Here is a 23,505-nt window from a genome sequence, read left to right as displayed (position 1 = left end):
GACAGAAGTGATGTCTGTGGAAAGTGATGTCTGTGATAATTGCTCATCTCAGATCCATGAGGGTGCTAATAGTTCGTACTCAGACAACCTACTCAAGACGTTGTCTTAACACATGCTTTCCCCATGCTTTATGGCCGTACAAGGTCCTACTTTAGCAGGATTGTACCTGTCAGCGGTAAAAGCAAGGTATTCATCATCTGGTACTGGTAGTGCTCTCACCACGGCCAGTTTCAGTGCACTTGGTGCATTCGACTATTCGGGAAGATAGTAGCATCTTTCCAAGCATTCCAATTCGGAATATTTCACTCTCACTTCTTTTACAGCTTAATCTGCTCGCACAGTGGTCGGCCTCGCATCAACAAATTCAGCAGAGGGTGCCATTGGCTCCAGGGTCCAGAGAATCGATACTCGGATGGCTCCAAATAAAAAAATTTCACTGTGGGGAAAAGATTTGGAGTCTAGAATTAGATAATTCTGATGACTGACGCAATTCTCAACTGTTGGGAAGCTATAATCCAACATGGTCAGCTTCAAGGTCTGTGGCCAGATCAGGAAAGATTACTGTCAATGCTTGGAACTCAGGCCTGTTTACAAGGCTCTACACAGTCAGTTAATTTATTGCAATCTTACGCTGTTCATATTTGGTCAAACAACGCGACTGCAGACGCATACGTCAATAAACAAAGAAGGACTCAAAGTCCCATGACTATGAGACGTTTCTCGATTCCTAGATTGATGATATTAGCACCAGTGTTCATTCCAGGAGTGGACAACTAGAACACAGACTGACTCAGTCGTCAGGATTTTCACCAAACAGAATGGTCTGTACATCCACATGTGTTCCAGGTCTTAGTCCAGCGATGGGGTTTCCCACAGGTGGATTTACTGACATTTCACCAAATTCATCACACACTCACGTAGGTGTTCAGAACAAGGCTGGGGGCAGTGTATGCTCTCACAATAGCGTGGCCATACAGCCTTGTATCTGTTTCCACCATTCCAGCTGCTTACTCTGTTGCTAAAGCAGATAAAGTAAGGAAGGGTCACGACCGTAATGCTAGTGGCGCCTCATTGGAATCGGAGAGAAGGGTTCTCGGATTCTTGCTGTCTACTTATGGACAATCCGTGGCCATTCCACTACGTCCATACCTTCTGGAGGAGGGTCAGTTTCTTTATCCCAATGTAGCGCGGCTGTGTTTCATGGGGTGGCTATTAACACCGCTCGCATTTCACAGTCGGGTATACAAACCATGTTACATGCTGGGGAGCAAGTTACAGCAGCTCGTTATCACATAATTGGGTGAGCTTATGTTGGTTGGGGTGAAGTTTGGAAGTTTCCGACATCTTATTTCAAATTATTCCGTCTGGTGCTATGTTTACAGACGGGGTTAGATGGAGGACTAGGTTTAGTGACATTAAAGATGCAGGTTTCTATTTTGTCGATTTTTTCTTTCAGCGCTGTTTGGCTCTTTTGCCAACAGTGCATACATTTCTGCAAGGTGTTCTTACTGTTTACCCTCCGTTTATACCATCTATGGGACTTCAATCAACTTTTAGAATTTTTGTAGTCCTCACCTCTTGAACTCTTACCACAAGGGGCTGTTAAGTTTCTCAATTACACACCAGTTTTTATCTAGCCTTAACTTCGGCAAGGTGTGTTATAAAGTAGGTGCGTTGTCATGCAATCCACCGTATCTGGTGTTTAAAGATTATAAAGCGGAACTTTGAAAGAATTCCGTACTTCTACCAGAGGTAGTATCCTCTTTTCACAAAGATTTATCAATTGTGGTTCCTGTGTTCTCAGAAGGTTTAGGAACTCCTGCTACTTTGCATGTGGTTCGTGTGCTTCGCATTTATGTAGCCAGACATCAACCGCACATGGACTAAATACATTGTTCGTCTATACTGGTCTATATACTGCAGTTCACGTAGGTTGGGCCGTTTTCAGCCGAAGGTTGGCTGCATAAATTAAGCTGACCATTCGTCAGGCTTATTTTCATACTAGTTTACAACCACTTGCATTAATTTCAGCACATTCCACGCGTTCTGTGGGAACGTCATGAGCAGCAGGTGGTAAACATAGGGGTAAATTTACTAAGGTCCCGATTTTGACCGAGATGCCGTTTTTTCATCAAAGTGTCATCTCGGTAATTTACTAAACTCAAATCACGGCAGTGATGAGGGCATTCGTAATATTTGGAAGTCCTAGGAAAAAATCACGAATGAATACACCATCGGTCAAAACGCGGCTGTTTAAGTATGAATCTCGGTCATTTACTAAGAAGTGCAAAGCAAAAAAAACAAAACACTGCCGTGAAAAATTACAACTCGTAAAAAAGTGCTTAAAAAAAACAGACCTGCTCTTTTTATCCGTGATTGGATAGGCATGCACGGATCCATGAGATCCGTGCATGTATATCAGTGGGAAGGGGTGGGAAAGTGATTATTTTCTAAAAAAAAATTGCGTGGGGTCCCCCCTCCTAAGCATAACCAGCCTCGGGCTCTTTGAGCCGATCCTGGTTGCAGAAATATGGGGTAAAAATTGACAGGGGTTCCCCCATATTTAAGCAACCAGCATCGGGCTCTGCGCCTGGTCCTGGTTCCAAAAATACGGGGGACAAAAAGAGTAGGGGTCCCCCGTATTTTTAAAACCAGCACCGGGCTCCACTAGCTGGACAGATAATGCCACAGCCGGGGGTCACTTTTGTATAGTGCCCTGCGGCCGTGGCATCAAATATCCAACTAGTCACCCCTGGCCGGGGTACCCTGGGGGAGTGGGGACCCCTTCAATCAAGGGGTCCCCCCCCCAGCCACCCAAGGGCCAGGGGTGAAGCCAGAGGCTGTCCCCCCATCCAATTGGCTGCGGATGGGGGGCTGATAGCCTTTTGTGAAAATGACAAGATATTGTTTTTAGTAGCAGTACTACAAGGCCCAGCAAGCCTCCCCCGCATGCTGGTACTTGGAGAACCACAAGTACCAGCATGCGGCGGAAAAACGGGCCCGCTGGTACCTGTAGTACTATTACTAAAAAAATACCCAAAAAAAGACAAGACACACACACCGTGAAAGTAAAGATTTATTACATACATGCACACAAACATACATACATACTTACCTTATGTTCACACGCAGGTCGGTCCTCTTCTCCAGTAGAATCCAAGGGGTACCTGTTGAATAAATTCTACTCACCAGATCCAGGGTCCCAGGGTCCTCGGGGCAACCATTTGTAATCCAGGTACTTGAATAAAATAACAAAACGGATACCCGAGCCACGAACTGAAAGGGGCCCCATGTTTTCACATGGGACTCCTTTCCCCGAATGCCAGAAACCCACTCTGACTGATGTCTAAGTGGGTTTCTTCAGCCAATCAGGGAGCGCCACGTTGTAGCACCCTCCTGATCGGCTGTGTGCTCCTGTACTGACTGACAGGCGGCACACGGCAGTGTTACAATGTAGCGCCTATGCGCTCCATTGTAACCAATGGTGGGAACTTTCTGCTCAGCGGTGAGGTCACTTTCGGTCAAACGCAGGGCAGAAAGTTCCCACCATTGGTTACAATGGAGCGCATAGGCGCTACATTGTAACACTGCCGTGTGCCGCCTGTCAGTCAGTACAGGAGCACACAGCCGATCAGGAGGGTGCTACAACGTGGCGCTCCCTGATTGGCTGAAGAAACCCACTTAGACATCAGTCAGAGTGGGTTTCTGGCATTCGGGGAAAGGAGTCCCATGTGAAAACATGGGGCCCCTTTCAGTTCGTGGCTCGGGTATCCGTTTTGTTATTTTATTCAAGTACCTGGATTACAAATGGTTGCCCCGAGGACCCTGGGACCCTGGATCTGGTGAGTAGAATTTATTCAACAGGTACCCCTTGGATTCTACTGGAGAAGAGGACCGACCTGCGTGTGAACATAAGGTAAGTATGTATGTATGTTTGTGTGCATGTATGTAATAAATCTTTACTTTCACGGTGTGTGTGTCTTGTCTTTTTTTGGGTATTTTTTTAGTAATAGTACTACAGGTACCAGCGGGCCCGTTTTTCCGCCGCATGCTGGTACTTGTGGTTCTCCAAGTACCAGCATGCGGGGGAGGCTTGCTGGGCCTTGTAGTACTGCTACTAAAAACAATATCTTGTCATTTTCACAAAAGGCTATCAGCCCCCCATCCGCAGCCAATTGGATGGGGGGGACAGCCTCTGGCTTCACCCCTGGCCCTTGGGTGGCTGGGGGGTGGGGACCCCTTGATTGAAGGGGTCCCCACTCCCCCAGGGTACCCCGGCCAGGGGTGACTAGTTGGATATTTGATGCCACGGCCGCAGGGCACTATATAAAAGTGACCCCCGGCTGTGGCATTATCTGTCCAGCTAGTGGAGCCCGGTGCTGGTTTTAAAAATACGGGGGACCCCTACTCTTTTTGTCCCCCGTATTTTTGGAACCAGGACCAGGCGCAGAGCCCGATGATGGTTGCTTAAATATGGGGGAACCCCTGTCAATTTTTACCCCATATTTCTGCAACCAGGATCGGCTCAAAGAGCCCGAGGCTGGTTATGCTTAGGAGGGGGGACCCCACGCAATTTTTTTAAAAGTTTTACAGTGTTTATTTAAAAAAAAAAAAAAATGAACCCCAGCACGGATCACACAGATCCGGCCGAGATTCATTGTGATAAAGTCGGCAGTGTTTTGCTAATCACTGCCGTAAAAAACGGGAAAAAAACCCGAATGACATCGACATCGGAACAAATGAAAAATCCGAATACGACAGCTTAGTAAATTAGGCGTAATAAATTCAAAAAGTTGCAGTTTTACACTTTCGATGTCATTCGTGATTGAACTTTGACCTTTTTCCGAAAATTACGAATGTTAGTAAATTTACCCCATAGTTTTCAGTTCACATGTTTGTGTGCTTTTACAAATGTAATACTTTTTCGCCATCAGCATCTCGCTTTGGCCGGTTAATGTTACACGTGACAACAAGCTCTCCCGCCCAAGGGGGAAACTTTGGTATGTCCCAAGAGTACTCCAGTGACCCCTAGTGGATGAAAAAGAAAATATGATTTTGGTACTTACCAGGTAAATCCTTTTCTTTGAATCCATAGGGGTTACTGGATGCCCGCCCAGAGCAGTTTCACCTGTCTTGGGATAGGTTCAGTATATCTTATGGTAACACATTCTCATCGACTTGTTGAAAGCTTACGGTGATTGTTATCTGTTGTTGTTTCAACTTTCCAGTTGTCCGTTATCTTATGGGTCAACTTTAAGTTGTCCGTTATGTTATGTGTCAACTTTACAGTTGTCCGTTATTTTATAATGTTGTAATTCTCCATTGTTCATCCTCTCTTTCGCTCCCGTTCATCTTAGCACAAAAACACTGAGGCATCTTGGGAGTATGGAGGGGAAGGAGGGTTACACATTTAAATATTTAAATGTGTCTCTCCCTGCTATCGCACCATCCATATCTCAAGAGTAATCCAGTGACCCCTATGGATTCAAAGAAAAGGATTTACCTGGTAAGTACCAAAATCCTATTTTTATAACTTGATGCACTAACTCATACTGCTTATTTTATATAAATAAACAATAAAAGTGTGTTCACATTAAGACAATGGGCCTAATTCAGACCTGGTCGCACGCAGGCTATTTTTTGCACTGCTGCGACCAGGTAATCGGCACTTATAGGGGTGCGGGTAAATGCTGTGCAGGGGTGTGATTAGCTGTGCAGATAGCTGCACAAATAAAAGTTTGTGCAGTTTCTGCACAGCCTAGGACTTACTCAGCCACTGCGACGATCCGGGATGTTGCTGACGTCAGGAACCCTCCCTGTAAATGGCCGGGCACACCTGCTTTTTTCCGGACACTCCCAGAAAACGGTGAGTTGCCACCCACGACCGCCTTCTTCCTGTCAATCTTCTTGCGATCGCCAGTGCGATCGCTTTCTTTGTTTGTTTCGTCACTGCCCATCACCGGTGGCCGACGCGCCTGCGCATTGCGGGATACACGCATGCGCAGTACAGACCCAATCGCATGGCTGCAAAAAATGCAGCATGCGATCGGGTCTGAATGACTCCCAATGAACTTAAACTAAGGGAAGATGGATAATTAATATTGTACCTTGTTTATAAGTGCTGTGAGTCCCATCCATCTTGTAGAAGGTGTTTTTTTTTCTTAAAAAAAGATTGTGTTCAGGAATTTCTATCTTTTCGTTTAACACAAACACTTTGGTAACAATGGAATTAAGTTTTGCAAGTTTTGGGCATATTTTAATATGATTTATTTTTAACTTGTTTCTTCACTGTGCATATTATAAGTGCTTAAGTTCCATATCACTTCTTTAACAGTCATTTACACTGACTAAAACTATCCCCCGATTCGTAACATTTTGATAATTTGATAACACACAATTAGAATTTGTGTTTACAGCTAGTAAAAATTATCTGTTAGGATTAGTGATGAGCGGGTTCGGTTTCCGAGAAACCGAACCCCCCCGAACTTTACCCTTTTTACACGGGTCCGAGCCATACTCGGATTCTCCCGTATGGCTCGGCTAACCCGAGCGCGCCCGAACGTCATCATCCAGCTGTCGGATTCTCGCGAGATTCGGATTCTATATAAGCAGCCGCGCGTCGCCGCCATTTTCACTCGTGCATTGGAGATGATAGGGAGAGGACGTGGCTGGCGTTCTCTCCGTTTATTGTAGAAGACAGTTGATTCTTGTTTGTTTTTTATTGCTTAATTGTGGGGAGGATTGGGGAGCAGCTGTTAGGAGTACAGTGCAGAGTTTTGCTGATAAGTGACCACCAGTTTTTTTATCCGTTCTCTGCCTGAAATAAACGCTTCATACCATATCTGTGCTCAGTGTGCTGCATGATATATCTGTGCTGAGTGCTCACACTGCTTAATTGTGGGGACTGGGGAGCAGCTATAGCAGGAGTACAGTGCAGAGTTTTGCTGACAGTGACCACCAGTATACGTTGTCTGCCTGAAAAACACTCCATATCTGTGCTCACAGTGTGTTGCTTTATTGTGGGGACTGGGGACCACCAGTATAATTAATATTATATAGGAGTAGTACAGTGCAGAGTGCACTGCTGTACCTACCTCTGTGTCGTCACTCGTCATCCATTAAGTATACTATCCATCTGCATTGTATACCTGTGGTGCATTTTAGACTAGTTTAGCAGTTTGCTGACAGTGTCCACCAGTATACTATATATAGCAGTACGGTAGGCCACTGCTGTACCTACCTCTGTGTCGTCACTCGTCATCCATTAAGTATACTATCCATCTACATTGTATACCTGTGGTTAATTTTTTTAGACTAGTTTAGCAGTTTGCTGACAGTGTCCACCAGTATACTATATATAGCAGTACGGTAGGCCACTGCTGTACCTACCTCTGTGTCGTCACTCGTCATCCATTAAGTATACTATCCATCTACATTGTATACCTGTGGTGCATTTTTTTAGACTAGTTTAGCAGTTTGCTGACAGTGTCCACCAGTATACTATATATAGCAGTACGGTAGGCCACTGCGGTACCTACCTCTGTGTCGTCACTCGTCATCCATTAAGTATACTATCCATCTACATTGTATACCTGTGGTGCATTTTTTTAGACTAGTTTAGCAGTTTGCTGACAGTGTCCACCAGTATACTATATATAGCAGTACGGTAGGCCACTGCTGTGTACCTACCTTTGTGTCGTCACTCGTCATCCATTAAGTATACTATCCATCTACATTCTATACCTGTGGTGCATTTTAGACAGTTTTGCAGTTTGCTGACAGTGTCCACCAGTATACTATATATATACTTATAGCAGTACAGTAGGCCACTGCTGTACCTACCTCTGTGTCGTCACTCGTCATCCATTAAGTATACTATCAATCTACATTCTATACCTGTGGTGCATTTTAGACAGTTTTGCAGTTTGCTGACAGTGTCCACCAGTATACTATATATAGCAGTACGGTAGGCCACTGCTGTGTACCTACCTCTGTGTCGTCACTCGTCATCCATTAAGTATACTATCCATCTACATTCTATACCTGTGGTGCATTTTAGTTTTGCAGTTTGCTGACAGTGTCCACCAGTATACTATATATAGCAGTACGGTAGGCCACTGCTGTGTACCTACCTCTGTGTCGTCACTCGTCATCCATTAAGTATACTATCCATCTACATTCTATACCTGTGGTGCATTTTAGACAATTTTGCAGTTTGCTGACAGTGTCCGCCAGTATACTATATATATACTTATAGCAGTACGGTAGGCCACTGCTGTACCTACCTCTGTGTCGTCACTTGTCATCCATTAAGTATACTATCCATCTACATTCTATACCTGTGGTGCATTTTCAACAGTTTTGCAGTTTGCTGACAGTGTCCACCAGTATACTATATATAGCAGTACGGTAGGCCACTGCTGTGTACCTACCTCTGTGTCGTCACTCGTCATCCATTAAGTATACTATCCATCTACATTCTATACCTGTGGTGCATTTTAGTTTTGCAGTTTGCTGACAGTGTCCACCAGTATACTATATATAGCAGTACGATAGGCCACTGCTGTGTACCTACCTCTGTGTCGTCACTCGTCATCTATTAAGTATACTATCCATCTACATTCTATACCTGTGGTGCATTTTTTTAGACTAGTTTAGCAGTTTGCTGACAGTGTCCACCAGTATACTATATATAGCAGTACGGTAGGCCACTGCTGTGTACCTACCTCTGTGTTGTCACTCGTCATCCATTAAGTATACTATCCATCTACATTCTATACCTGTGGTGCATTTTAGTTTTGCAGTTTGCTGACAGTGTCCACCAGTATACTATATATAGCAGTACGGTAGGCCACTGCTGTGTACCTACCTCTGTGTCGTCACTCGTCATCCATTAAGTATACTATCCATCTACATTCTATACCTGTGGTGCATTTTAGACAGTTTTGCAGTTTGCTGACAGTGTCCACCAGTATACTATATATAGCAGTACGGTAGGCCACTGCTGTGTACCTACGTCTGTGTCGTCACTCGTCATCCATTAAATATACTATCCATCTACATTCTATACCTGTGGTGCATTTTAGTTTTGCAGTTTGCTGACAGTGTCCACCAGTATACTATATATAGCAGTACGGTAGGCCACTGCTGTACCTACCTCTGTGTCGTCACTCGTCATCCATTAAGTATACTATCCATCTACATTGTATACCTGTGGTGCATTTTTTTAGACTAGTTTAGCAGTTTGCTGACAGTGTCCACCAGTATACTATATATAGCAGTACGGTAGGCCACTGCTGTGTACCTACCTCTGTGTCGTCACTCGTCATCCATTAAGTATACTATCCATCTACATTCTATACCTGTGGTGCATTTTAGTTTTGCAGTTTGCTGACAGTGTCCACAAGTATACTATATATAGCAGTACGGTAGGCCACTGCTGTGTACCTACCTCTGTGTCGTCACTTGTCATCCATTAAGTATACTGTCCATCTACATTCTATACCTGTGGAGCATTTTAGTTTTGCAGTTTGCTGACAGTGTCCACCAGTATACTATATATAGCAGTACGGTAGGCCACTGCTGTGTACCTACCTCTGTGTCGTCACTCGTCATCCATTAAGTATACTATCCATCTACATTCTATACCTGTGGTGCATTTTAGTTTTGCAGTTTGCTGACAGTGTCCACCAGTATACTATATATAGCAGTACGGTAGGCCACTGCTGTACCTACCTCTGTGTCGTCACTCGTCATCCATTAAGTATACTATCCATCTACATTGTATACCTGTGGTGCATTTTAGTTTTGCGCAGTAAATATAGTAGTAGTCCATTGCTATTGATACTGGCATATAATTCCACACATTAAAAAATGGAGAACAAAAATGTGGAGGTTAAAGGGAAAGATCAAGATCCACTTCCACTTCGTGCTGAAGCTGCTGCCACTAGTCATGGCCGAGACGATGAAATGCCATCGACGTCGTCTGCAAAGGCCGATGCCCAATGTCATAGTAGAGAGCATGTAAAATCCAAAACACAAAAGTTCAGTAAAATGACCCAAAAATCAAAATTAAAAGCGTCTGAGGAGAAGCGTAAACTTGCCAATATGCCATTTACGACATGGAGTGGCAAGGAACGGCTGAGGCCCTGGCCTATATTCTTGGCTAGTGGTTCAGCTTCAAATGAGGATGGAAGCACTCATCCTCTCGCTAGAAAAAAGAAAAGACTTAAGCTGGCAAAAGCACAGCAAAGAACTGTGCATTCTTCAAAATCACAAATCCCCAAGGAGAGTCCAATTGTGTCGGTTGCGATGCCTGACCTTCCCAACACTGGACGGGAAGAGCTTGCGCCTTCCACCATTTGCATGCCCCCTGCAAGTGCTGGAAGGAGCACCCGCAGTCCAGTTCCTGATAGTCAAATTAAAGATGTCACTGTTGAAGTACACCAGGATGAGGATATGGGTGTTGCTGGCGCTGGGGAGGAAATTGACAAGGAGGATTCTGATGGTGAGGTGGTTTGTTTAAGTCAGGCACCCGGGGAGACACCTGTTGTCCGTGGGAGGAATATGGCCCTTGACATGCCTGGTCAAAATACTAAAAAAATCAGCTCTTCGGTGTGGAATTATTTCAACACAAATGCAGACAACAGGTGTCAAGCCGTGTGTTGCCTTTGTCAAGCTGTAATAAGTAGGGGTAAGGACGTTAACCACCTCGGAACATCCTCCCTTATACGTCACCTGCAGTGCATTCATCATAAGTCAGTGACAAGTTCAAAAACTTTGGGTGACAGCGGAAGCAGTCCACTGACCACTAAATCCCTTCCTCTTGTAACCAAGCTCCTGCAAACCACACCACCAACTCCCTCAGTGTCAATTTCCTCCTTACCCAGGAAAGCCAATAGTCCTGCAGGCCATGTCACTGTCAAGTCTGACGAGTCCTCTCCTGCCTGGGATTCCTCCGATGCATCCTTGAGTGCAACGCCTACTGCTGCTGGCGCTGCTGTTGTTGCTGCTGGGAGTCGATCGTCATCCCAGAGAGGAAGTCGGAAGACCACTTGTACTACTTCCAGTAAGCAATTGACTGTCCAACAGTCCTTTGCGAGGAAGATGAAATATCACAGCAGTCATCCTGCTGCAAAGCGGATAACTAAGGCCTTGGCAGCCTGGGCGGTGAGAAACGTGGTTCCGGTATCCATCGTTAATTCAGAGCCAACTAGAGACTTGATTGAGGTACTGTGTCCCCGGTACCAAATACCATCTAGGTTCCATTTCTCTAGGCAGGCGATACCGAAAATGTACACAGACCTCAGAAAAAGACTCACCAGTGTCCTAAAAAATGCAGTTGTACCCAATGTCCACTTAACCACGGACATGTGGACAAGTGGAGCAGGGCAGACTCAGGACTATATGACTGTGACAGCCCACTGGGTAGATGTATTGCCTCCCGCAGCAAGAACAGCAGCGGCGGCACCAGTAGCAGCATCTCGCAAACGCCAACTCGTTCATTGGCAGGCTACGCTTTGTATCACCGCTTTCCAGAATAGGCACACAGCTGAAAACCTCTTACGGCAACTGAGGAAGATCATCGCAGAATGGCTTACCCCAATTGAACTCTCCTGGGGTTTTGTGACATCGGACAACGCCACCAATATTGTGCGTGCATTACATCTGGGCAAATTCCAGCACGTCCTATGTTTTGCACATACATTGAATTTGGTGGTGCAGAATTATTTAAAAAACGACAGGGGCGTGCAAGAGATGCTGTCGGTGGCCCGAAGAATTGCAGGCCACTTTCGGTATTCAGGCACCACGTACAGAAGACTGGAGCACCACCAAACATTCCTGAACCTGCCCTGCCATCATCTGAAGCAGGAGGTGGTACTGAGGTGGAATTCAACCCTCTATATGCTTCAGAGGATGGAGGAGCAGCAAAAGGCCATTCAAGCCTATACATCTGGCCATGATATAGGCAAAGGAGGTGGAATGCACCTGACTCAAGCGCAGTGGAGAATGATTTCAACGTTGTGCAAGGTTCTGCAACCCTTTGAACTTGCCACACGTGAAGTCAGTTCAGACACTGCCAGCCTGAGTCAGGTCATTCCCCTCATCAGGCTTTTGCAGAAGAAGCTGGAAACATTGAAGGAGGAGCTAAAACAGAGCGATTCCGCTAGGCATGTGGGACTTGTGGATGGAGCCCTTAATTCGCTTAACCAGGATTCACGGGTGGTCAATCTGTTGAATTCATTTTGGCCACCGTGCTCGATCCTAGATTTAAAACCTACGTTGTATCTCTCTTTCCGGCAGACACAAGTCTGCAGAGGTTCAAAGACCTGCTGGTGAGAAAATTGTCAAGTCAAGCGGAACGTGACCCGTCACCATCTCCTCCTTCACATTCTCCCGCAACTGGGGGTGCGAGGAAAAGGCTAAGAATTCCGAGCCCACCGGCTGGCGGTGATGCAGGGCAGTCTGGAGCGAGTGCTGACATTTGGTCCGGACTGAAGGACCTGCCAACGATTACTGACATGTCGTCTACTGTCACTGCATATGATTCTCTCACCATTGAAATAATGGTGGAGGATTATATGAGTGACCGCATCCAAGTAGGCACGTCAGACAGTCCGTACGTATACTGGCAGGAAAAAGAGGCAATTTAGAGGCCCTTGCAGAAACTGGCTTTATTCTACCTAAGTTGCCCTCCCTCCAGTGTGTACTCCGAAAGAGTGTTTAGTGCAGCCGCTCACCTTGTCAGCAATCGGCGTACGAGGTTACTTCCAGAAAATGTGGAGAAGATGATGTTCATTAAAATGAATTATAATCAATTCCTCCGTGGAGACATTCACCAGCAGCAATTGCCTCCAGAAAGTACACGGGGACCTGAGATGGTGGATTCCAGTGGGGACGAATTAATAATCTGTGAGGAGGGGGATGTACACAGTGAAATCGGTGAGGAATCGGAGGATGATGATGAGGTGGACATTTTGCCTCTGTAGAGCCAGTTTGTGCAAGGAGAGATTGATTGCTTCTTTTTTGGTGGGGGCCCATACCAACCAGTCATTTCAGTCACAGTCGTGTGGCAGACCCTGTCACTGAAATGATGGGTTCGTTAAAGTGTGCATGTCCTGTTTATACAACATAAGGGTGGGTGGGAGGGCCCAAGGACAATTCCATCTTGCACCTCTTTTTTCTTTCATTTTTCTTTGCATCATGTGCTGTTTGGGGAGTATTTTTTTGAAGGGCCATCCTGTCTGACACTGCAGTGCCACTCCTAGATGGGCCAGGTGTTTGTGTCGGCCACTTGTGTCGCTTAGCTTAGTCACACAGCCACCTTGGTGCGCCTCTTTTTTTCTTTGCATCATGTGCTGTTTGGGGACAAATTTTTTGATGGGCCATCCTGCCTGACACTGCAGTGCCACTCCTAGATGGGCCAGGTGTTTGTGTCGGCCACTTGTGTCGCTTAGCTTAGTCACACAGCCACCTTGGTGCGCCTCTTTTTTTCTTTGCCTCATGTGCTGTTTGGGGACAATTTTTTGAAGGGCCATCCTGTCTTGATTGACACTGCAGTGCCACTCCTAGATGGGCCAGGTGTTTGTGTCGGCCACTTGTGTCGCTTAGCTTAGTCACACAGCGACCTTGGTGCGCCTCTTTTTTTCTTTGCATCATGTGCTGTTTGGGGAGTATTTTTTTGAAGGGCCATCCTGCCTGACACTGCAGTGCCACTCCTAGATGGGCCAGGTGTTATTGTCGGCCACTTGTGTCGCTTAGCTTAGTCACCCAGCCACCTTGGTGCGCCTCTTTTTTTCTTTGCCTCATGTGCTGTTTGGGGACAATTTTTTGAAGGGCCATCCTGTCTTGATTGACACTGCAGTGCCACTCCTAGATGGGCCAGGTGTTTGTGTCGGCCACTTGTGTCGCTTAGCTTAGTCACACAGCGACCTTGGTGCGCCTCTTTTTTTCTTTGCATCATGTGCTGTTTGGGGAGTATTTTTTTGAAGGGCCATCCTGCCTGACACTGCAGTGCCACTCCTAGATGGGCCAGGTGTTATTGTCGGCCACTTGTGTCGCTTAGCTTAGTCACCCAGCCACCTTGGTGCGCCTCTTTTTTTCTTTGCATCATGTGCTGTTTGGGGAGTATTTTTTTGAAGGGCCATCCTGTCTGACACTGCAGTGCCACTCCTAGATGGGCCAGGTGTTTGTGTCAGCCACTTGTGTCGCTTAGCTTAGTCACACAGCCACCTTGGTGCGCCTCTTTTTTTCTTTGCATCATGTGCTGTTTGGGGACTATTTTTTGAAGGGCCATCCTGTCTTGATTGACACTGCAGTGCCACTCCTAGATGGGCCAGGTGTTTGTGTCGGCCACTTGTGTCGCTTAGCTTAGTCACACAGCGACCTTGGTGCGCCTCTTTTTTTCTTTGCATCATGTGCTGTTTGGGGAGTATTTTTTTGAAGGGCCATCCTGCCTGACACTGCAGTGCCACTCCTAGATGGGCCAGGTGTTATTGTCGGCCACTTGTGTCGCTTAGCTTAGTCACCCAGCCACCTTGGTGCGCCTCTTTTTTTCTTTGCATCATGTGCTGTTTGGGGAGTATTTTTTTGAAGGGCCATCCTGTCTGACACTGCAGTGCCACTCCTAGATGGGCCAGGTGTTTGTGTCAGCCACTTGTGTCGCTTAGCTTAGTCACACAGCCACCTTGGTGCGCCTCTTTTTTTCTTTGCATCATGTGCTGTTTGGGGACTATTTTTTGAAGGGCCATCCTGTCTTGATTGACACTGCAGTGCCACTCCTAGATGGGCCAGGTGTTTGTGTCGGCCACTTGTGTCGCTTAGCTTAGTCACACAGCGACCTTGGTGCGCCTCTTTTTTTCTTTGCATCATGTGCTGTTTGGGGAGTATTTTTTTGAAGGGCCATCCTGCCTGACACTGCAGTGCCACTCCTAGATGGGCCAGGTGTTATTGTCGGCCACTTGTGTCGCTTAGCTTAGTCACACAGCGACCTTGGTACGCCTCTTTTTTTCTTTGCATCATGTGCTTTTTGGGGAGTATTTTTTTGAAGGGCCATCCTGTCTGACACTGCAGTGCCACTCCTAGATGGGCCAGGTGTTTGTGTCAGCCACTTGTGTCGCTTAGCTTAGTCACACAGCCACCTTGGTGCGCCTCTTTTTTTCTTTGCATCATGTGCTGTTTGGGGAGTATTTTTTTGAAGGGCCATCCTGCCTGACACTGCAGTGCCACTCCTAGATGGGCCAGGTGTTTGTGTCGGCCACTTGTGTCGCTTAGCTTAGTCACACAGCCACCTTGGTGCGCCTCTTTTTTTCTTTGCATCATGTGCTGTTTGGGGACAAATTTTTTGATGGGCCATCCTGCCTGACACTGCAGTGCCACTCCTAGATGGGCCAGGTGTTTGTGTCGGCCACTTGTGTCGCTTAGCTTAGTCACACAGCCACCTTGGTGCGCCTCTTTTTTTCTTTGCCTCATGTGCTGTTTGGGGACAATTTTTTGAAGGGCCATCCTGTCTTGATTGACACTGCAGTGCCACTCCTAGATGGGCCAGTTGTTTGTGTCGGCCACTTGTGTCGCTTAGCTTAGTCACACAGCGACCTTGGTGCGCCTCTTTTTTTCTTTGCATCATGTGCTGTTTGGGGAGTATTTTTTTGAAGGGCCATCCTGCCTGACACTGCAGTGCCACTCCTAGATGGGCCAGGTGTTATTGTCGGCCACTTGTGTCGCTTAGCTTAGTCACCCAGCCACCTTGGTGCGCCTCTTTTTTTCTTTGCATCATGTGCTGTTTGGGGAGTATTTTTTTGAAGGGCCATCCTGTCTGACACTGCAGTGCCACTCCTAGATGGGCCAGGTGTTTGTGTCAGCCACTTGTGTCGCTTAGCTTAGTCACACAGCCACCTTGGTGCGCCTCTTTTTTTCTTTGCATCATGTGCTGTTTGGGGAGTATTTTTTTGAAGGGCCATCCTGCCTGACACTGCAGTGCCACTCCTAGATGGGCCAGGTGTTTATGTCGGCCACTTGTGTCGCTTAGCTTAGTCACACAGCCACCTTGGTGCGCCTCTTTTTTTCTTTGCATCATGTGCTGTTTGGGGACTATTTTTTGAAGGGCCATCCTGTCTTGATTGACACTGCAGTGCCACTCCTAGATGGGCAAGGTGTTTGTGTTGGCCACTTGTGTCGCTTAGCTTAGTCACACAGCGACCTTGGTGCGCCTCTTTTTTTCTTTGCATCATGTGCTGTTTGGGGAGTATTTTTTTGAAGGGCCATCCTGCCTGACACTGCAGTGCCACTCCTAGATGGGCCAGGTGTTATTGTCGGCCACTTGTGTCGCTTAGCTTAGTCACACAGCGACCTTGGTGCGCCTCTTTTTTTCTTTGCATCATGTGCTGTTTGGGGAGTATTTTTTTGAAGGGCCATCCTGTCTGACACTGCAGTGCCACTCCTAGATGGGCCAGGTGTTTGTGTCAGCCACTTGTGTCGCTTAGCTTAGTCACACAGCCACCTTGGTGCGCCTCTTTTTTTCTTTGCATCATGTGCTGTTTGGGGAGTATTTTTTTGAAGGGCCATCCTGCCTGACACTGCAGTGCCACTCCTAGATGGGCCAGGTGTTTGTGTCGGCCACTTGTGTCGCTTAGCTTAGTCACACAGCCACCTTGGTGCGCCTCTTTTTTTCTTTGCATCATGTGCTGTTTGGGGACTATTTTTTGAAGGGCCATCCTGTCTTGATTGACACTGCAGTGCCACTCCTAGATGGTCCAGGTGTTTGTGTCGGCCACTTGTGTCGCTTAGCTTAGTCACACAGCCACCTTGGTGCGCCTCTTTTTTTCTTTGCATCATGTGCTGTTTGGGGAGTATTTTTTTGAAGGGCCATCCTGCCTGACACTGCAGTGCCACTCCTAGATGGGCCAGGTGTTTGTGTCGGCCACTTGTGTCGCTTAGCTTAGTCACACAGCCACCTTGGTGCGCCTCTTTTTTTCTTTGCATCATGTGCTGTTTGGGGACTATTTTTTGAAGGGCCATCCTGTCTTGATTGACACTGCAGTGCCACTCCTAGATGGGCCAGGTGTTTGTGTCGGCCACTTGTGTCGTTTAGCTTAGTCACACAGCGACCTTGGTGCGCCTCTTTTTTTCTTTGCATCATGTGCTGTTTGGGGAGTATTTTTTTGAAGGGCCATCCTGCCTGACACTGCAGTGCCACTCCTAGATGGGCCAGGTGTTATTGTCGGCCACTTGTGTCGCTTAGCTTAGTCACCCAGCCACCTTGGTGCGCCTCTTTTTTTCTTTGCATCATGTGCTGTTTGGGGAGTATTTTTTTGAAGGGCCATCCTGTCTGACACTGCAGTGCCACTCCTAGATGGGCCAGGTATTTGTGTCGGCCACTTGTGTCGCTTAGCTTAGTCACACAGCCACCTTGGTGCGCCTCTTTTTTTCTTTGCCTCATGTGCTGTTTGGGGACAATTTTTTGAAGGGCCATCCTATCTTGATTGACACTGCAGTGCCACTCCTAGATGGGCCAGGTGTTTGTGTCTGCCACTTGTGTCGCTTAGTTTAGTCACACAGCGACCTTGGTGCGCCTCTTTTTTTCTTTGCATCATGTTCTGTTTGGGGAGTATTTTTTTGAAGGGCCATCCTGCCTGACACTGCAGTGCCACTCCTAGATGGGCCAGGTGTTTGTGTCGGCCACTTGTGTCGCTTAGCTTAGTCACCCAGCCACCTTGGTGCGCCTCTTTTTTTCTTTGCATCATGTGCTGTTTGGGGAGTATTTTTTTGAAGGGCCATTCTGTCTGACACTGCAGTGCCACTCCTAGATGGGCCAGGTGTTTGTGTCAGCCACTTGTGTCGCTTAGCTTAGTCACACAGCCACCTTGGTGCGCCTCTTTTTTTCTTTGCATCATGTGCTGTTTGGGGAGTATTTTTTTGAAGGGCCATCCTGCCTGACACTGCAGTGCCACTCCTAGATGGGCCAGGTGTTTGTGTCGGCCACTTGTGTCGCTTAGCTTAGTCACACAGCCACCTTGGTGCGCCTCTTTTTTTCTTTCCATCATGTGCTGTTTGGGGACTATTTTTTTGAAGGGCCATCCTGCATGACACTGCAGTGCCACTCCTAGATGGGCCAGGTGTTTGTGTCGGCCACTTGTGTCGCTTAGATTAGCCATCCAGCGACCTCGGTGCAAATTTTAAGACTAAAAATAATATTGTGAGGTGTGAGGTGTTCAAAATAGACTGGAAATGAGTGGAAATTATGGTTATTGAGGTTAATAAAACTATGGGATCAAAATGACCCCCAAATTCTATGATTTAAGCTGTTTTTTAGGGTTTTTTGTAAAAAACACCCGAATCCAAAACACACCCGAATCCGACAAAAAATTTTTGGTGAGGTTTTGCCAAAACGCGTCCGAATCCAAAACACGGCCGCGGAACCGAATCCAAAACCAAAACACAAAACCCGAAAAATGTCCGGTGCACATCACTAATTAAAATGCCACATTAATTGGTGTGGTAGAAAATATGTGTGATACATGTAAAAATATAAAATCTACAATAATCATAAACTATATATTCTCACAAGAAAATCACAGCTGAAGCAGTTAATCGGCTGATACCCCTTTAAAAGTATAGCACACTGACAAAACTATTTTGCAATGTCGAAGCTGATTAGTGTCCTCATCTCAGGATTCTGTTACAACACCAAAAAAGTAAATTTAAACAAACCACTTGTGAAGTAAGGGGGTCATTCCGATTTGATCGCTCGCTAGCAACTTTTTGCAGCACTGTGATCAGGTTAAATCTCGGCAAAACTGCGCATGCGTATGCACCACAATGTGCAGGCGTGTCGTACGGGTACAAAGAGGATCGGTGCTGGGCAATGGATTTAACGAAGAATCCATTCGCACAGCCAATCGCAAGGTGTTTGACAGAAAGAGGGCGTTTGTGGGTGTCAACTGACCGTTTTCTGGGAGTGTTTAGAAAAACGCAGGCGTGTCCAAGCGTTTGCAGGGTGGGTGTCTGACATCAATTCTGGGACCAAAAAGACTGAAGTGATCGCAGCGGCTGAGAAAGTCCAGAGCTTCTCAGAAACTACAAAAAACTTTTATGTGCCGTCGGCTGCAAAAGCGTTTGCACACTTGCAAAGCGAAAATACACTTCCCCATAGGTGGCAACTATCTGATCGCAGCACATCAAAAAGTAGCTAGCGAGCGATCAACTCGGAATCACCCCCAAAGTAAGCAACCACAAGTCCTAAAGTGTGTTATTATATTAGCATAGTTCCGGACAACTGAATGCGGAAGGCATACTTTATTAACAGAATCTTCGGATGCACATTGACATCCCAAGTCCCATGAATATGCAGGTGGGCACCTGAATTCTGATGCTCCACTGCCGCTCACAGCTGTGTCACGTCCATTTCATACGGAAGTACAGTATAGTGAAAGATAAACCAATGATGATGATCTCCAGAACAAACAGATGATTTTCACTGGAAACGGCTTGAAGAAAAAAGTAGTAGTGTGCTAATTATCCTCTGAAATGTTTTGCCCCCACAACATGAAGCTTTATCAAAGAGAATGATCCAAATAAACGGTCCTTTTTTAATTAGCATTGGTAACCACTCCCTGTGATTAGCTACCATACACCTGTTAAACATAAATGTTCAATCATAGCTAAATAGTGATTTTATTTACCACAGCATGTGTGTAAATAAAATAAACATATACTGCATTTAGAAATACATCTAGTTCCCGGTGGAACCAGGTTCTTTTGATACACAGGTATTTAATGAGACACACAATGAGGCACTAGTCTCAACAAATATAGTTTCCTGAAAAACTGATTTAATTATACTTAGCTTTATATGATACAGGTATTAAGTTTGTTATCCCAGAGAGCCCTGCCACTTGCTTCGGTGTCTGGAATCAGTTTGGTCTTTTTACTGTGGGTATGCTGCAGGCTTTGGTCCCTAAAATGAGCTCTCTTAATTTGTAATGTACTAGCTTATATACCCTTAGCAATGTCCACTCCTCTGTACACACTGAATAAAAACTGAAGGCAAAGAAAAGAGTATAGTTCATGTAAAATATACATTAATTAATACTAATAAACAGTAGTGGTAGTGTTTTCTCAATTATATGCATAAGCCAGTGGTTCCTAAACTGTTTTGAATCCTGGCACACTAGAGTGTCAGAATTTTTTTCACGGCACTCCTAGGCCAAAAGTTTCTTATTCAGAAATAACATAAATTAACTCAAATGTACTTATATGTCATCCAAAGGTCAGTTATGTGGTGAGGAAGAGTATTCTTTGCAGTTTCTCCACATATTTTATAATTGGAAGCCACAATTATGGGTTTTCCCAATAAGATGGAATAATATGTAAGCTCTTACTTCTTTCACCATTTGGTTATATGCTTACACTATAGAGTAGTACAATATGCATGTAGAGGTTTCTTTAAATATGATCTCCTGAACCAAACTCCACCAATGGAGATACTGTTTAGGTGGAGAAGAATAAAGATATATCTAGTGCATTATACCATTTAATATATTTTTAACTCACACAAAGCAAAATAAACTGATACAAATTCTGTACACATACAGATAAAAGAAAGGAAGATGGCTTTGAACAAATGGGGGTAAGTGTGCCTACTAGAGGGATTATGTAAGAGGTTATATAAATAACAGTCAATTACAGTTCTTTGGAATAACATGCAGCAATTGTTATAGTGGAGAAATAAAGCTCCGAAGTCCATCTTGGCTTGCTAAAAGACTCTTTTGCTTCAAAGTAAAGAACCAACGTGTTTCAACTCGGGTTGAGTCTTTATCATAAATTTCCTTTCACATAATGATTAACAAAATGACTTACACTTGCGATTCATGGGCATCTGCTGTGGACTGTCTACCAGAACTGCATTGTGCGGGCCAGATGCCAGATATGATTATAGATTAATCGACATAGAAAAGACAAAACTGGCAGTGACACGTACAGTACGTGTCAGCTACCATAAATAATGTCAGCTGCTGGTGGGTATATGCACTGGGACATAGGGGTATATTTATAAAAAGTCTATTCTGGTCGATGATTGGTCAATGTTTGATCAATTTTGTGTTTAAGGGTCTAAGGACCTTATTCAGCATCAGTTGCAGTTTTGCTAAATTAGCAACACTGCAACTGCTTGCTATCGTATGCTGGGAGCTGCCAAGCACAGGACAAGGCCACCCAGCATGCTAATGGCCGTGATTGCATTGCTAAATAAGGGAAGCACCCCTGCCTCTGCAACCTGGATGCAAAGGAAGTCGGGCCACTGCTATGTTTCCCCTCGCAGCGACTGCGTATGATGTCATGCGGCCACCACGAACCCGCCACCATTTAAAAAAAAATAAAAAAAAAATTGTTAGCAAAAATGGAAACTGCTGTAAAGCGTAACATAGTAACATAGTATCTGAGGTTGAAAAAAGACAATTGTCGATCGAGTTCAACCTATTTGTGGTCTCCTATGCATGATGATTTGACTAAAATTTCTGACTGATGCTGCTGTCAGCTGTTACATTTTATCCCTATTTATAGTAACTATAATGCATGACTATGCACCATACCCCTGGATATCCTTATCCATTAGGAATTTATCTAACCCATTCTTAAAGGTGTTGACAGATTCCGCCATTACAACTCCCTCGGGCAGGGAATTCCAAACATGTATTGTCCTTACCGTGAAAAAGCCTTTACGCCGTTTTGTGCGGAATCTCCTCTCCTCTAACCTGAGCGAGTGTCCACGAGTCCTCTGTGTTGATCTAACCAAAAACAGGTCCCGCGCAAGCTCTGTGTATTGTCCCCTTATATATTTGTAGATGTTGATCATATCCCCTCTTAGTCTCCGCTTTTCCAATGTAAACATGCCTAGTCTTTCAAGCCTTTCCTTGTATTCCATCGTCTCCATGCCCTTAATTAGTTTGGTCGGCCTTCTCTGTACCTTTTCAAGCTCCAGGATATCCTTTTTGTAGTACGGTGCCCAGAATTGTACACAGTATTCAAGGTGTGGCCTCACTAGTGATTTATATAACTGGAGTATAATACTCTCGTCCCTAGCATCAATACCCCGTTTTATGCATGCTAATATCTTATTAGCCTTCTTTGCTGCAGTCCTACTTTGGGTACTACTGATTAGCTTGCTATCTATGAGGACACCTAAGTCCTTTTCCAGTACAGAATCCCTTAATTTTACCCCATTTAGTAGGTAGGTGTAATTTATGTTCTTGTTACCACAGTGCATTACCTTACACTTGTCTGTGTTGAAGTGCATTCTCCATTTGGCTGCCCATGCTTCTAATTTAACTAAGTCGTTCTGAAGAGACTCGGCATCCTCCTCTGTATTTATAGCCTTACACAATTTGGTATCATCTGCAAAAATTTACATCATGCTCTCTAGACCTTCTGTTAGGTCGTTAATGAAAATATTGAACAATAGTGGTCCTAATACTGAGCCTTGCGGCACACCACTTAGCACTTCAGTCCAAGTTGAAAAAGATCCATTAACCACAACGCGCTGCTTCCTATTATCTGACCAGTTTTTGACCCAAGTGCATATTGTGCTTCCTAGCCCTGATTCTTGTAGCTTGTAGATAAGTCTCATGTGTGGTACAGTATCGAACGCTTTGGCAAAGTCTAAAAAGATTACATCCACGTCTTTACCCTGATCTAGGTTTGCGCTTACTGTTTCATAAAAGCCAAGTAAGTTGGTTTGACAGGATCTGTCCTTCATAAACCCATGTTGATTCCTTTTAATGACCTTATTGGTTTCAAGGAACTTCTGAATACTATCTCTTAGAATACCTTCCAATACTTTCCCCACTATAGATGTAAGACTAACTGGTCTATAATTACCTGGTTCAGCTTTACTTCCCTTTTTGAATATAGGCACTACTTCCGCTATACGCCAGTCTTTGGGAACCATACCTGATATAACTGAATCCTTAAAGATCAAAGATAGCGGTTTTGCCAGTTCAGAGTGAAGCTCCATTAGAACCCTTGGATGAATACCATCGGGCCCTGGTGATTTATTAATCTTTAAATGTTTTAATCGGTCACAGACTACTTCCTCGCTTAAATAAGTACCTGCCAGTGTGATATTCTCATTATTGAGATTGTGCGTTAGTCCCTGAATTGGGTCCTCACGAGTGAATACTGTTGAAAAAGACTCATTTAGTGTGTCCGCTATGTCATTATCATTTTTGCTTAAGACTCCCGACTTGTCTTTTAAAGGGCCTATACTCTCCTTCTTTAATCTCTTGCTATTAATGTATTTAAAGAATTTTTTGGGATTCGCTTTGCTTTCCTTTGCTACTAGTTTTTCAGTTTCTACTTTAGCCGCTCTTATTTCCTTTTTGCAAATTTTGTTACATTCCTTATAGTGCAGAAATTACTCTGCTTCCCCGTCAGATTTGTATTTTTTAAATGCTCGCCTTTTCTTGCCCATAAGTTCCTTAATCTTTTTGTTAAGCCACATCGGTTTATGAT

This window comes from Pseudophryne corroboree, chromosome 1, assembly GCF_028390025.1.
Source record: "Pseudophryne corroboree isolate aPseCor3 chromosome 1, aPseCor3.hap2, whole genome shotgun sequence".
In the NCBI taxonomy this organism is placed as follows: domain Eukaryota; kingdom Metazoa; phylum Chordata; class Amphibia; order Anura; family Myobatrachidae; genus Pseudophryne; species Pseudophryne corroboree.
This window is presented reverse-complemented; position numbering follows the sequence as displayed.